The 15,700-nt window shown below is 40.8% G+C and overlaps 1 protein-coding gene and 1 non-coding gene across 5 annotated transcripts in view; both read left to right on the top strand.

Moving 5' to 3' along the window:
- RNF214 (ring finger protein 214) overlaps positions 1-15,700 on the top strand; it is a 66,229-nt gene that overhangs the window by 21,911 nt on the left and 28,618 nt on the right. The gene's annotated exons all lie outside the window — the stretch shown is intronic.
- LOC118146020 (small Cajal body-specific RNA 11) lies at positions 4,123-4,280 on the top strand. The gene has a single exon (XR_004731490.1).

Consider the following 15,700-nt stretch of genomic DNA (forward strand, 5'->3'; position numbering starts at 1 on the left):
GTTCACTTTTTAATTGCATTTTTGATGAAATAATGTCTATTAAACTTTTCCTTTATACTTAATTGCTTCCTGTGTCCTCTCTAAGTTACCTTTGCCCACCCTGAAATAGCAAAGATTTTTTCGTATATTTTGTTATGGAAGCTTTATCATTTTGCCTTTTATATTAATGTCTGTGATTCATCTCAAATTCTTTGATTTTTTTTCTTCTTCCCATGGGGGGCACAACATTGGAATGTATGTTTGTTTTTTTTTGGCAGACGGGGTGTTGCTCTGATGCCCAGGTTGGAGTGCAGTGGCTATTCATAGGTGCAGTCATAGCTCACTGTGGCCTCAAATTCCTGGCCTCAAGCAGTTCTCCCGTCTCAGCCTCCCAAGTAGCTGGACTATAGGCGTGTACCACTATAGTCCCAGCAGGTTAATTTTTATGTATGGTGAGAAGTAAAGGGTGAGGTTCATTTTTTTCCATGTGGCTATCTAGTTGTTCCAGTACCATTTATTGAAAAGACTTCCCTTTCCCTCTTTGAGTGCTTGGCACTTTTGCCAAAAACCAAATGGCAGTATGAGTCACTTGTATGAATAGTAGGTCTATTTCTGAATATCATTTTATTGTGTTGATATACTTGTCTGTATACTAAATTATACTGTCTGCTGGGCATGGTGGCGCATGCCTGTAAATCCCAGCACTCTGGGAGGCCAAGATGGGAGGATCACATGAGACCAGGAGTTTGAGACCAACCTGGGCAACACAGTGAGACCCTGTCTCTATTTCTTTATTAAATTTTTTTTGTAAAATAATTTATATAAATAAATTCACGTCGTGATTATTATATCTTTATCATAAGTCATGAAATCAGATATTGCAAGGTCTTCTACTTTTTTTCAAGACATTCTAGGTCCTTTGCATATTCTAGGTATTTTTTATTTTTCTGAGACAGGGTCTCAAGGCTGGAGTACAGTGGCATTGATCACGGCTCACTGCAGGCTTGACCTGGACTCAAGCAATTCTCTCATCTCCGCCTCCACAGTAGCTGAGACTACAGATGGTCACTCCCACATCTGGCTAATTTTTTGTATGTTTTGTAGAGACAAGGTTTTGCCATGTTGTCCAGGCTGGTCTTGAACTCCTAGACTCAAGCAGTTGGCCTACCTCAACCTCCCAAAATACTGGGCTTATAGGCGTGAGCCACCGCGCCTGGCCTCATGTGTATTTAGAATCAGTTTACCAGTTTATACAAAAAAAGATAAAACTGGTAGGAATATACATCAACTTGGGAAAAATTGACATTTTTACAATATTAAGTCTTCTAATTAATAAATATGACACATCTGTATTTAGGTCTTTATCTCTGCAACATTGTATTGTTTTCAGTGTACAGATTTTGCACATTTTTCTTTAAATGTATTCCTAAATATTTTATGTTCTTTGATGCTATTGTAAATGAAATTAAGAATTTTTTAGAAGTTTCAATTGCTGCTAAGTACAACTCATTTTTGTTTTTGACCTTATGCCCGCTGTTTGGTTAAATTGCTGTGTCAGTGTATCAGTTGTTTTGTAGATTCCTTAAGACTTTCTACATAGACAATCATGGTATCTGAGTACACACAGTTTTATTTCTTCCTTTCAAACCCTTAAGCCTTCTATTTCTTGCAAATATTGCACTGGATAGTACCTCCAGTATGCTATTGAATAGAAGTGTTAAAGTGAATATCTTTGTCTTGTTCCTGCTCTTAGAGGATAAGTTTTTAATATTTTAACAATAAGTTTGATGCTGGCTATAGGTGTTTTGTGTATGCCTTTTTTTCTTTTTCTTTTTCTTCTTTTTTTGTTGAGACAGAGTCTTGCTCTGTCGCCCAGGCTGGAGTGCAATGGCGCGATCTCGGCTCACTGCAACCTCTGCCTTCTGGGTTCAAGCAATTCTCCGGTCTCAGCCTATTGAGTAGCTGGGATTACAGACACGCGCCACCACACCCAGCTAACTTCTGTATTTTTAGTAGAGACGGGGTTTCACCATGTTAGTCAGGTTGCTCTTGAAATCCTGACCTCATGATCTGCCTGCCTTGACCTCCCAAAGTCCTGGGATTACAGGCGTGAGCCACCGTGCCTGGCCTTTCGTATGAGTTTTATCAAATAGAAGTTACATTCTATTTCTAATTCTCTGAGAGTTATTAAAATGAATGGGTATTTCATTTTGTCAAATGCTTTTTCTGCATCTTTAAAAATTATTGGCTGGGCTACGCCTGTAATCCCAGCACTTTGGTAGGCCAAGGCAGGTGGATCACTTGAGATCACGACAAGACCAGTCTGGCCAACATGGCGAAATCCTGTCTCTACCAAAAATACAAAAATTAGCTGGACCTGGTGGTAAGTACCTGTAAACCCAGCTAGTTGGGAGGCTGAGGCAGGAGAATCCCTTGAACCTGGGAGGCGGAGGTTGCGGTGAGCTGAAATCACTCCACTGCACTCTAGCCTGGGTGACGGAGCAAGACTCCGTCAAAAAAAAAAAATATATATATATATATATATAATGGTTTTTCTCCTTTATTCTGTTAATACAGTGTATTATATTGATTTATTTAATCACTTTTTGTGTGTGGATAAACAGAGTCTCCCTCTGTCGCCCAGTCTGTAGTGCAGTGGTACAATCTCAGCTCACGGCAACCTCTGCCTCCCAGGTTCAAGCAATTCTGCTGCCTCAGCCTCCCGAATAGCTGGGATTACTGGCGCTCACCACCATGCCTGGCCAATTTTTGTATTTTTAGTAGAGACAGGGTTTTGCCATGTTGGACAGGCTTTTCTTTAGCTCCTGACCTCAAGCTATCTGCCTGCCTCAGCCTCCCAAAGAAAGTGCTGGGATTACAGGTGTGAACCACTGCAACTGGCCCATTGATTTATTTTCAAATGTTCAACCAACCTTTCATTGGTGAGATAAACCAAACATGGACAACACATATTGTTTTTATATATTGCCAAATTCAATTTGCTAATGTTTTGTTAAGGACTTTGTGTTTGTTTTGTTTGTTTTTTGAGTGGAGTCTTGCTTTGTTGCCCAGGCTGGAATGTAGTGATAATGATTCTAGCTCACTGGAGCCTCAAACTTGTGGCCTCGAGTGATCCTCTTACCTTAGCCTCCTAAGTAACCGGGACTGTAGGTACATGCCCCCATGCCTGGCTAATTTTTTTAAAAAAATTGTGGATACAGGGTCTTACTATGTTGTCTAGGTTGATCTTGAAGTCCTGGCCACAAGCGATCTTCCTGCCTCGGCCTCCCTAAATGCTGAGATTACAGGCATGAGCCACCGTGCCTGGCCCTTTGTCTGTGTTTATTGAGGAACGTTGTTGTGTGTATTTTTAATTTTTAAAATTTAGTTATATCAGTTACTTAGGCCAGAGGGATGTTAAAATCTCTATGACTATAGTTGTTTTCTTTTTTGTTTTCAAGACAGGGTGTTGCTCTGCCACCTAGGCTAGAGTATAGTGGCACAGTCGTGGCTCTCTGCAACCTCAACCTGGGTTCACACAATTCTCCCACCTCAGCCTCCTGAGAAGCTAGGACTACAGTTGTGCACTACAACACCTGGCTAGTTTTTGTATTTTTTGTAGAGATGGAGTTTCACCATGTGGCCCAAGCTGGTCTTGAACTCCTGGGTTCAAGCAGTCTGCTTGCCTCAAACTTCCAAAGTGCTTGGATTACAGTCATGAGCCACTACGCCCAGCCACTTTTTTTTTTCTTTTAATTCAGTCAATTTTTGTTTCTTATATTTTGATATTGAATTGTTAGATACACATGCATTTATGATTGTTATTGTAGGGGAGGGGAAAATGGTTTCTTTTCACCCTTCTAAATAATTTATTTGGCTGGGTCATTAATTAAATTGACCTGAGACAGATTAACAGGTGAAAAGAACATTTTAATTATGTTTACATGCATGTATACATAAAGTCCCACAAAAATATGCGGTTAAAGGGCCAGATGATTGACACTTATGTAGTAGCTTGAGCTACAGAAAGGAAGAGAGGCTTGGGATTTCTAGGCAGTGGTAGAAACAAATTAGGGGCGAGTGAGGGGAAGAAACATGTAGTAAATAAAAATTGCCTTGCTGTGTAGGTTAAAATATCTGTGATTGTCCTGGCCTCTGTTTTTTCTACTCCCCTCTGTTTTTTTGGCCCCTGCTGTGCTCAGTTGTAAAAAGGTAGTATGGCAGTACACACAGCAGTCTCCTTCAGTTTAGGAGGGCTGTCTTTAGAATAGAGCTGTCTTTTAAAGGCACAAGAGTACAGTTTTTTAAATGTTTTTCAGGTGAGAAGTGGTCTTGGAGCAGCTCTCTTCTTGGGAGACTTACTTTTGCTGATGAAAATTCTTTTAGAGATGGCAGATTTTCTTTTTTTTTTTCTTTGAGATGGAGTCTTGCTCCGTTGCCCAGGCTGAAGTGCAGTGGCACAGTCTCGGCTCACTGCAACTTCTGCCCCCAAGTAGCTGGGATTACAGGTGCCTGCCACTACGCCTGGCTAATTTCTGTATTTTTTTAGTAGAGACTCGGTTTCACCTTGTTGGTCAGGCTGGTCTCAAACTCCTGACCTCAGGTGATCCACCCACTTTGGCCTCCCAAAGTACTGGGATTACAGGCATGAGCCACCTCACCTGGCCTTGAGATGGCAGATTTTCTTTATAGAAGGGAAAGTTTTCAGAGCTACTCCTATATTTACAGTTTCTCAAAGTATTCATCTTGAAATAATTAATATGTCAAAGGGGTATATTTTGGAATGTCATATTCTGGTCTCCTAAAGTTGTATTTTGAATACACCTATTATGTACCCACAAAAATTAAAAATTAAAAAAAATTGTTTTAAGTTGTATTTTGGGGTGGAGTGCCTTGAGCCCCAACATTAAACATTATATATTACTGATAAATTGGCTATTTTGTCATTATGAAATGTCCTTCTTTATCTTAGTCATACTCTATATTACAGTTTACTTTATGTGATATTGCTGTAGACATTGAAGTTGTCTTGTACTTGCTTTTTACATGGTATATGTTTTTCAGTTCTTTCCCCTTCAGCCTGTGTTTATGTATGTTTTATACACAGCCCATAATTAGGTCCTCTTCAGTGGCTTAGGCCTGTAATCCCACCTCTTTGGGAGGCCAAGGCGGGCAGATCACCTGGGGTCAAGAGTTCAAGACCAGTCTGGCGAACATGGCGAAACCTTGTCTCTACTAAAAATAAATTTAAAAAAAAACTAGCTAGGTGTGGTGACACATGCCTGTAGTCCCAGCTACTTGGGGAGGCTGAGGCAGGAGAAACACTTAAATCCCGGAGGCCGAGGTTGCAGTGAACCAATACTGCACTACTGCACTCTAGCTTGGGTGACTCTATTTAAAAAAAAAAAAAATTGGGTCCTCTTAATCTAGTCTGATAAATTGACTTTTAATTAGAGCCTTTAGTCCATTTACATTTAATGTAATAATTGATTGGATTGGATTTAAGTGTATACGTTTACTACGTAAATTGAAAATTAATTGAGCCAGGCACAGTGGCTCACACCTGTAATGCCAGCACTTTGAGAGGCGGAGGCAGATGGATCACCTGAGTTCAGGAGTTTGTGATCAGTCTGGCCAACATGGCAAAAACCTGTCTCTACTAAAAATACAAAAATTAGCCAGGCGTGGTAGTAGGTGCCAGTAATTCCAGCTACTTGGGAGGCTGAGGCAGGAGAATCGCTTGAACCTAGGAGGCAGAGGTTGCAGAGAGCTGCGATTTCATCATTGCACTCCAGCCTGGGGGGACAAGAGCGAAACTCCATCTCAAAAAGGAAAAAAAAAGAAAAGAAAATTAATTGGATGTTCTTTAGAATTCCATTTTAGTTTGGTCATCATCTTCTTTCCCCATCTGCTTCTCTAATTTACTGGCAACGTGCATCATAAAAAAGGACTACGTGCCAGCTGATTCAGAAAGATTTATAATTTTCTTGGATAACGTAGAATTTTTTAGAGTTGTAATTGTCAAAACTTAGAATTGTCTATTAGTTTTTTTTGTTTGTTTGTTTTTTTGAGATGGAGTTTCGCTCTTGTTACCCAGGCTGGAGTGCAATGGCGCAATCTCGGCTCACTGCAACCTCAGCCTCCTGGGTTCAAGAGATTCTCCTGTCTCAGCCTCCTCAGTAGGTGTGATTCCAGGCACCCACCACTATGCCTGACTAATTGTTGGTATTTGTAGTACAGATGGGGTTTCACCATGTTGGCCAGGCTGGTCTTGAATTCCTGACCTCAGGTGATCCACCCGCCTTGGCCTCCCTAAGTGCTGGGATTACAGGCATGAGCCACTGTGCCTGACCATCTCATAGTATTTTTTTAAAAATCAACTTCTTTGAGATATAATTTGTATACAAAAACATGTCTATATTTTGATGAGTTTTGACACATTAATTATGTATGTAAACACTAACACAATCAAGGACACATAGCTATTGCTCTACAGTGCTCCCTGTATTCATTTTCAGTCACTGTTCTCTCATTCTGCCGTTCCTAAGTAAACACTGAGCTGTGTCTGTCACTATTACGCTTATCTTTTCTAAAGATTTTGGCTTCTAACTTTTCTAAAGATTTGTGGCCTTTTTTACTCAGTATATTTTTGAGATTCATCCATGAGGTGGTGGTTATCAATAGTTTATTCTTTTTTCCATTGAGTTAATATTCCACAGTTCATTTACCCAGTTAAAGGTGTTGTAATATAATTATGGCTCCTGTTGTTTCTGATGAGAAGTCAGTGACAATTCATATTCTTGTTCCCTCTGTGTATTGTGTCATTTCTTTCTGTAGTTTATTTCAAGATTTTCTTCTTATCTTCAGTTTTCAGCAGTTTGACTTTGATTTGCTCGCTTGCTGTTTTCTTCGCATTTTTCCTGTTTGGAGTTTTCTGAGTTTCTTGATCTGTGAAGTTACATCTTTCACCAAACTTGTGAAATTTTATTTAGTTTTTTAAAAATTTGAAATAAGGTCTCACTCTGTCACCCAGGCTGGAGTGCACAATCTTGACTCACTGCAACCTCAGCCTTCCAGGCTTAAACGATCTTCCCACTTCAGCCTCCCAAGTAGCTAGGACCACAGGCATGCGCCACCATGTCTGGCTAATTTTTGTATTTTTTGCAGATATGAGGGTTCGACACATTGCCTAGGCTGGTCTCGAATTCCTGGGCTCAAGTGATTTGCCCATGTTGGCCTCCCAAAGTGCTGGGATTACAGGTGTGAGCCACCACCCCTGGTCCAATTAGTGAAATTTTCTGACATAATTTTCAGAAATTTTTTCTGCCCTGTTCCCTCTTTTCCTTCGGGGACTCCACTCTCACATGAGTTAGACCTTTTGATATTGTCTGACAGCTCACTGAGGCTCTCTTCATTTCTTACTAATTTTTTTTTTACTCTATTTTTCATATTAAGTAATTTCTTTTTTTTTAAAGACAGAGTCTCGCTTCTTTGCCCAAGCTGGAGTGCAATAGCACTATCTTGGCTCACTGCCAGTCTGCCTCCTGGGTTCAAGCAATTCTCCTGCCTCATCCTCCCAAGTAGCAGGGATTACAGGCATATGCCAGCATGCCCAGCTAATTTTTGTATTTTTAGTAGAGACAGGGTTTCACCATGTTGGCCAGGCTGGTTTTGAACTCCTGATCTCAAGTGATTTGCCCACCTCAGCCTCCCAAAGTGCTGGGATTATAGGCGTGAGCCACTGCCCCCGGCCATATTGGATAATTTCTATTGATGTGACTTTAAGTTCACTTGCTGTTCTATATCATTTCCATTCCACTATTAAGCCCATGCAGTGAATTTCATATTTTCAGTTCGTCATTTCAATTCTGTTTCTTTGCTATAATCCCAGCACTTTGGGAGGCTGAGGCAGGAGGATTCCTTGAGCCAGGAATTTGAAACTAGCCTAGGCAACATAGTGAGACCCTGTCTCTACAAAAGGAAAAATAAAATAATTAGGTGGGTGTCATGGCACACACCTGTACTTCCAGCTACCAGAAGGCTGAGGTGGGAGAATTACTTGAGTCCAGGAGTCTGAAGCTTCAGTGAGCCGTGATTGTGCCACTGCACTCCAGCCCAGCAAGACCCGACTCAAAACAAGAAAACAAATTATAAAAATAACAAACGAAGAAATAGAAATAATTAACATTTTCTAATGGTCAGATCCTCTCTAGTTTATTCTTTGTCTGTTTGTTACTCTTTAGTGCTCCAGGTAGATATGTTTTTACTTTTTTATTTTTTGAGACAGAGTCTTGCTGTGTCTCCCAGGCTGGAGTACAGTGTCATGATCTCAGCTCACTGCAGCCTCCACCTCCCAGGTTAAAGTGATTGTCCCACCTCAGCCTCCTGAGAAGCCTGGACCTCAAGTGCACTATCACACCTGACTAACTTTTGTATTTTTAGTAGAGACAGGGTTTCACCATGTTGGTCAGGCTGGTCTTGAACTCCTAACCTCAAGTGATATACCCGCCTTGGCCTCCCAAAGTGCTGATATTCCAGGCATGTGCCACTGCACCTCACCACTTTTTCACTTTAGTTTAGAATTTAGATTTTTTTGTTTTTTTTTATTTTCGAGTTTGGATCTCCCTCTGTTGCCCAGGGTGGTGTTCTGTGGCTCAATCTCGGCTCACTGCAGCCTCCACCTCCCAGGCTCAAATGATCCTCCCACCGCAGCCTCCCAACTAGCTGGGACTACAGGTATGCACCACCACACCTGGCTAATTTTTGTATTTTTTGTAGTGACAAGGTTTCACCATGTTGCCCAAACTGGTCTCCATCTTTTGGGCTCAAGCCATCTGCCTGCTCTTACCTCCCAAAGTGCTGGGATTACAGGTGTGAGCCACTGTGCCTGGGTAGAATTTAGATTTTTTTTAATCTGCAGGATGGTTGGTCTGTTAGGAGTAACTGTGTTTATTAGAAGAAGATCTCTGGCTGCTTACATTAGATGGGCCAAAGAACAGATAAACTGGTGTCAGGGAGACTATTAGAGTGCCAGTGAGATGAAGCGAGAGCCTTATTCAAGTAGCAAAGGAACAGAAAGGAAAGGCTTTCTGAGGTAGGATTGATGAGATTTGTTAACTGCTTAGAGGTAGAAGCTGTGGGAGAAGTGGAATAATGGCAGTGAGATGTCTGGGATGACAGAATTGGTGAATATAGGAGGTGAAGCAGTTTAGGGCAGTAGTCTTGGGAGCAGAGATTATAAATTTGATTTTTAACTCAGCTTTATGAAGGTATGCTTTATATATAATAAAATTCAAATGATGAGTTTTGACAAATGTGTACAGTCATGTAAGCACTACTATAATCATGGTATAAAGTACTTCCATCACCCCAAAAAGTTCCTTTGTGACTCTTTGGACTCAGTCACCTCCTCTACCCTGAACCACTGGCAACCACTGATCTGTTTTCTCTATATATAGTTTTGCCTTTTCTAGAATTTATGTAAATAGAATCATGCAGTATCTGTTGTGTCTCTTTCCTGTGTAGGATAATGCTTTTGTGATTCATCCATTCATCCATGTTCTTAGGTATCTGTATTTTATTCTGCTTTATTGCTGAGTAGTATTACATTATAAGACTGTATCAAATTTCTTTGTATATTCACTAGTTGATAGATATTGGGTTTCTATTTTTTTTTAAGGTTTATATATATATTTACTATACTTTTAAGTTCTGGGGCACATGTGCAGAACGTGCAGGTTTGTTACATAGGTATACATGTGCCATGGTGGTGCATCAATCTGCATCCATCACCCCATCATCTACATTAGGTATTTCTCCTAATGCTATCCCTCCACTAGTTCCCCACCCCGCTACAGGCCCCAGTGTGTGATGTTCCCCTCCCTGTGTCCATGTGTTCTCATTGTTCAACTCCCACTTATGAGTGTTTCAATTTTTTGTCTATTACTAATAAAGCCATTCTGAGTATTCAAGTACAAGTCCTTATATTGAAATGTTTTCTTTTCTCTTAGGTAAAGGGCTTTGAGTGGGATTTTTGGCCATATGTTTGTTTAACTTTATAAGAAACTGCCAAGCTGTTTTCCAAAGTTGCTTTACTATTTTACATTTCTGCCAGCAACATATAAGCATTTCAATTACTTCATATCCTCACCAACACTAGGTTTTATCACTCTTTAAGCTGTTCTAATAAGTGTATAGTAGTATCTCATTGTAGTTTTAATTTGCATTTCCTTAATGACTATTAATGTTGACCATTTTTCATGCCCTTATTTGTTTTTCGTCTTTTTTGGTTAAGCATCTATTCAAATATTTCATGCATTTTAAAAAGCATGCTGTAGCCGGGCGCAGTGGCTCATGCCTGTAATCCTAGCACTTTGGGAGGCCGAGGTGGGTGGATCACTTGAGGTCAGGAGTTCAAGAGAAGCCTGGCCATCATGATGAAACCCCATCTTTAAAATAAATAAATAAATAAATAAATAAGCATGCTGTCTTCTTATTGAGTTGTCAGAATTATTTTTTCTTTCTTGAATTCCTGGGGTCAAGCAGTCCTTCTGCCTCAGCCTCCAAAGTAGCTGAGACCACAGACCTGTACCACCATGCCCAGCTAATTTTTTTTGGAGAGATGTGTTCTTTTCATGTTGCCCATGCAGATATCAAACTCCTGGCATCAAGTGATCCTTCCACCTCAGTCTCCCAAAGCGCTGTGTTTACAGGCATGAGCCACTGTGTTTGGCCCTTTTTTTTTGCCCAGGCTGATCTCAAACTCCTGGGCTCAGACAGTCCTCTCATATCAGCCTCCAGAGTATTGAATTGTAGCTGTTCTTTATTTGTTCTCTTTATAAGTTATTTTATCAGATACATATTTCACCAGTATTTTTTTCTGGTTTGTGGCTTGCTCTTGCATTTTTGTAACAGCATCTTTTGAAGCATAAAAGGTAGCATGTTGACAAAATCTAGCTTGTCAGTTTTTGTTGTGGTTCATGTATTTTGTGGACTAAGAAATCTTTGCCTAACCCAAGATCACCTTCTTCTAGGAGGTTGACAGTTTTAATCTTTACATTTAGACCTATGATCTCTTTTGAGTTAATTTTTCAGTCTGGTACCAAGTAAGGGTCAGGGTTCATTTTCTTGGCCAGGTGCAATGGCTCATACCTACAATCCCAGCACTTTGGGAGGCCAAGGTAGGGTGGATTGCTTGACCTAAGGAGTTAGAGACCAGCCTGGGCAACATAATGAAACCCCCATCTCTACAAAAAAAACAAAAAAAACGGGAATGGTGGTTCATGCCTGTGTTCCCAGCTACTTTGGAGGCTTAGGTGGGAGGATTGCTTGTGACTAGGAAGTGGAGGTTGCAGTGAGCTAAAATTGTGCTACTGCATTCCAGCCTGGGCAACAGAGCAAGATCCTGTCTCAAAAAGAAAAAAAAAAAGGCTTATTTTCTTGGTTATAGATAGATGTACACATGTTCCAGCACTGTTTGTTGAAAAGAGTATCCTTTCCCCAGTGAGTTACCTTGGCATTTTTATAGAACATAAAACGACCACTGTTGGAGAAATACTCTTTAAAGATTGAAAATCTTCTCTAACCCTAGAAAACTTATCACTAAGATAGTAGAGAAAGACAACAGTTTTATTATTGAATAAGCATTAAATCAGATGCGATGCATATCACACATCCACTGAGATATTGTAAAAACTGACGGAATGTCACCCCCTTATGTAACCAAGCTGATGTGATGTAGCCCTTTACAATACATACTGGTTTTTTTTTTTTTTTACTTTTTTTCTTTTTTTTTTTTAATTTAAAAAATTATATTAAAAACTACAAAACTTTTTTTTTTTTTTTTAAAGATGGGGTTTCACCTTGTTGGTCAGGCTGGTCTTGAACTCCTGACCTCAGGTTATCTGCCCTCCTTGGCCTCCAAAGTGCTTGGATTACAGGCGTGAGCCACCACGCCCAGCCACATACTGATTTTTTTTTTTTTTTTGAAATGGAGTCTTGGCCAGACATGGTGGCTCACGTCTGTAATCCCAGCACTTTGGGAGGCCAAAGTGGGTGGATCACCTCAGGTCTGGAGTTCGAGACCAGCCTGACTAACATGGAGAATCCTTGTCTCTACTAAAAATACAAAATTAGCTGGGTGTGGTGGTGTGTGCCTGTAATCCCAGCTACTCGGGAGGCCGAGGCAAGAGAATCACTTGAACCTGGGAGGTGGAGGTTTTGGTGAGCCGAGGTTGAGCCATTGCACTCTAGCCTGGGCAACAAGAGTGAAACTCCGTTTCAAAAAAAAAAAAGGAAATGGATTCTTACTCTGTCACCCAGGCTGGAGTGCCAGTGGCTCGATCTTGGCTCACTGCAACCTCTGCCCCTGCCCATCCCCTGGGTTCAAGCGATTCTCCTGCCTCAGCCTCCCTAGTAGCTGGGATTACAAGCGCCTGCCACCATACCCGGCTAATTTGGGTACAATACATACTTTTAAGATAAAAAATTGTTAGTCCTCAAGTAAGAAGACTTGACAGCACCATTTGTCACACACAGTTTGTCCTGTTTTATTATGGTAATTGGGGAGACCATCTGTATTGGCTTTATCTGGAAGAGAAACAAGCTGTTTTTAGTCATATCATTATGATACAAGGTAGTTCCATAAATTGGAGTAAGGTGCTCTTGAAAGTTAGAGTCTTACCTTCCTGCTGGGAACTGGGAGATAGGGAAGCTGTCTCCTTTGATGTCTGCATTTCAGAAAGGTGGCTCCCAGGTCCTTGAAACATTCCTCATTTATGTGACTATTTTTAGCCTTTAGAAAGATTTTTGTATATTTGAAAAGGACAGTGAAAGAAAATTTGAAAGACGAGATTGGGAGATGGGCGGGGTGGGGGGGGCGTCTTTTATTTGTTTCTTTACTGTCTATTCCATTACATCGATCTGTTTTTCTTTCCTTGTAACTGCATAGTAAATGTTGAAATCAGTGTGTCTTCCAAGTTTGGTGTTTTTTCCAAAATTGTTTTGAATATTCTAGATACTTTTTATTTTTGTGTAAATTTTAGAATCAAATTACCAGCTTTAACAAAAAGCTTGCTTGGAATTTGAGTTTATATTGAATCTGTAGATCAATTTGGGAATAATTGACATCTTAATATCGAGTCTTTTGGTTCATGAACATGGAAGAGTGCTCTTTTTCTTCTTTAGTTTCTCTTGGCAATTATTTATAAGTGTGAGAGGCTATAGGGTTGAAGATGGAAAGTGTTCTTTTTGTCCTCTAAAGGTTCACTAAAGATTAACTGACAAAAGGCAGATTAATAGGATAAAAAAGCATATAAAATTTATTTCATATATATAACAAGCACAGGGGAATTGCAGAGAAATGATAATCCAATAAAGTCCAGATGCTTAAATACCTACCCTTCTTAAATTATTTTTTAAATTTTATTTATTTATTTATTTTAAAGACGGGGTTTCACCATGTTGGTCAGGCTGGGCTTGAACTCCCAACCTCAGGTGATCCACCTGCCTTGGCTCCAAAGTGCTTGGATTATAGGCGTGAGCCACCATGCTTGGCCTAATACCTACCCTTCTTTAAAAGGGAAGAGGTGATGAAGGTTGTCAGAGTAAATTATTTTCAGGATAATAATAATCATTTAGTAAAAGAATGAGCCCAAATGCTGGGTGCAATCACTCATGCCTATAATCCTAGTAGTTGGGAGTTTGGGGGAGGAGAATTGCTTAAGGCCAGGAGTTAGAGATCAACCTAGACAATGTAGCTAGAATCTGTTTCTAAACATAAAAAATGAAAAAGAGAAAAAAGAATGAACCTAAAGAACAATGGCTTGGGAAAAGCTTCTTTTGAACTCTTGGGGAGATGGCAGGGAGATAAGGGTCAGAACTTCACTGTGAACAAAGATTGTCCCTTTTTTTTTGGATAGAGTCTTGCTCCGTTGCCCAGGCTGGAGTGCAGTGGTGAGATCTTGGCTCACTGCAGCCTCAGCCTCCTGAGGAGCTGGGATTACAGGCACCAGCCACCACACCTGGCTAATTTTGGTATTTTTAGTAGAGACAGGGTTTTGCCATGTTGGCCAGGCTGGTCTCAAACTCCTGACCTCAGCTGATCTGCCCACCTCGGCCTCTCAAAGTGCTGGAATTACAAGGGAGAGCCTGGCACTTTGCCAGCTTGTCTTTTTTTTTTTTTTTTTTGAGACAAGATCTCACTCTGTCACCCAGCCTAGAGTGCAGTGGCATGATCATGGCTCACCACAGCTTCAGCCTCCCCAGGATCAGGTGATCCTCCCACCTTAGCTTCCTGAGTAGCTGGGACGATAGGTGAGCACCACCACACCGATCTAATTTTGTATTTTTAGTAGAGATGGGATTTTGCCATGTTGCCCAGGCTGGTCTTGAACTCCTGAGCTCAAGCAGTCCACCCACCTTGGCCTCTCAAAGTGTTGGGATTACAAGTGTGAGTTGCCATGCCCCGCCTAACAAAGATTGCCTTATACATATTGTCTCTCAAGTAATCTGTCTGAACTGTCCTTAGAATAATACAGATGTCCCTAACTTACAATGGTTTGACTTTTGATTTTTATACTTTATGATATTAGGAAAACAATACACATTTGATATACTTCTTGACTTAACCGTGGGGCTATGTCCAGAAAATGCCATCATAAGTTGAAAGTATCATGAGTCAAAAATTAATTTACGGGCCGGGCATGGTGGCTTATGCTCTCATGCCTGTAATCCAAGCACTTCAGGAGACTGAGGTGGCTCATCTGAGGTTAGGACTTCGAGACCAGCCTCGCCAACATAGTGAAACCCCATCTCTATCAAAAATACAAAAAATTAACTGGGCATGGTGGCATTTGCCTGTAATCCCAGCTACTTGGGAGACTGAGGCAGGAGAATCACTTGAACCCAGGAGGCAGAGGTTGCAGAAAGCTGAGATTGTGCCACTGCATTCCTGCCTGGGCGACAGAGCAAGACTCCGTCTCAAAAAAAAAATCAACTGGCCGGGCGCAGTGGCTCACGCCTGTAATCCCAGCACTTTGGGAGGCCGAGGCGGGTGGATCACGAGGTCAAGAGATTGAGACCATCCTGGTCAACATGGTGAAACCCCATCTCTACTAAAAATACAAAAAAATTACAAAAATTAGCTGGGCATGGTGGTGTGTGCCTGTAATCCCAGCTACTCAGGAGGCTGAGGCAGGAGAATTGCCTGAACCCAGGAGGTGGAGGTTGTGGTGAGCCGAGATTGCACCATTGCACTCCAGCCTGGGTAACAAGTGTGAAACTCCATCTCAAAAAAAAAATAAAAAAAATAAATAATAAATCAACTTACATGATCAATTTACAGTGGGTTTATTTGGATGTAACCCCATCATAAGTCAGGGACTTATAAATGAAAAGTCTTATCTGGACATGTTGATAACTTCTAGTCTCTTCTCTTCTTTGGTGGTGAATCTTTCCTTATTGTTTGGTAAGATTCCTAGTTAGGGGCTCTTAAGACAGTTGCATTTCTTTAGCAGAGACATTTTCTTAGATAAGGAAATTCCAAAGGTAGTCCCTCCTGGTACTTCCAGAAAGAGGATCAGAGAGATGGGCTTGAGGTAAGGTGGGGCTTATTTCTGTGCTTTTCAATTTTCTTTTGATTTTCTCTCTCTTTTTTTTTTTAAGTCAGGGTCTTGCTCTGTTACTCTGTTATCCAGGCTGTAGTGTGGTGGCACGATCACAG

Source organism: Callithrix jacchus, chromosome 10 (assembly GCF_049354715.1).
Source record: "Callithrix jacchus isolate 240 chromosome 10, calJac240_pri, whole genome shotgun sequence".
Classification (NCBI taxonomy): Eukaryota; Metazoa; Chordata; class Mammalia; order Primates; family Cebidae; genus Callithrix; species Callithrix jacchus.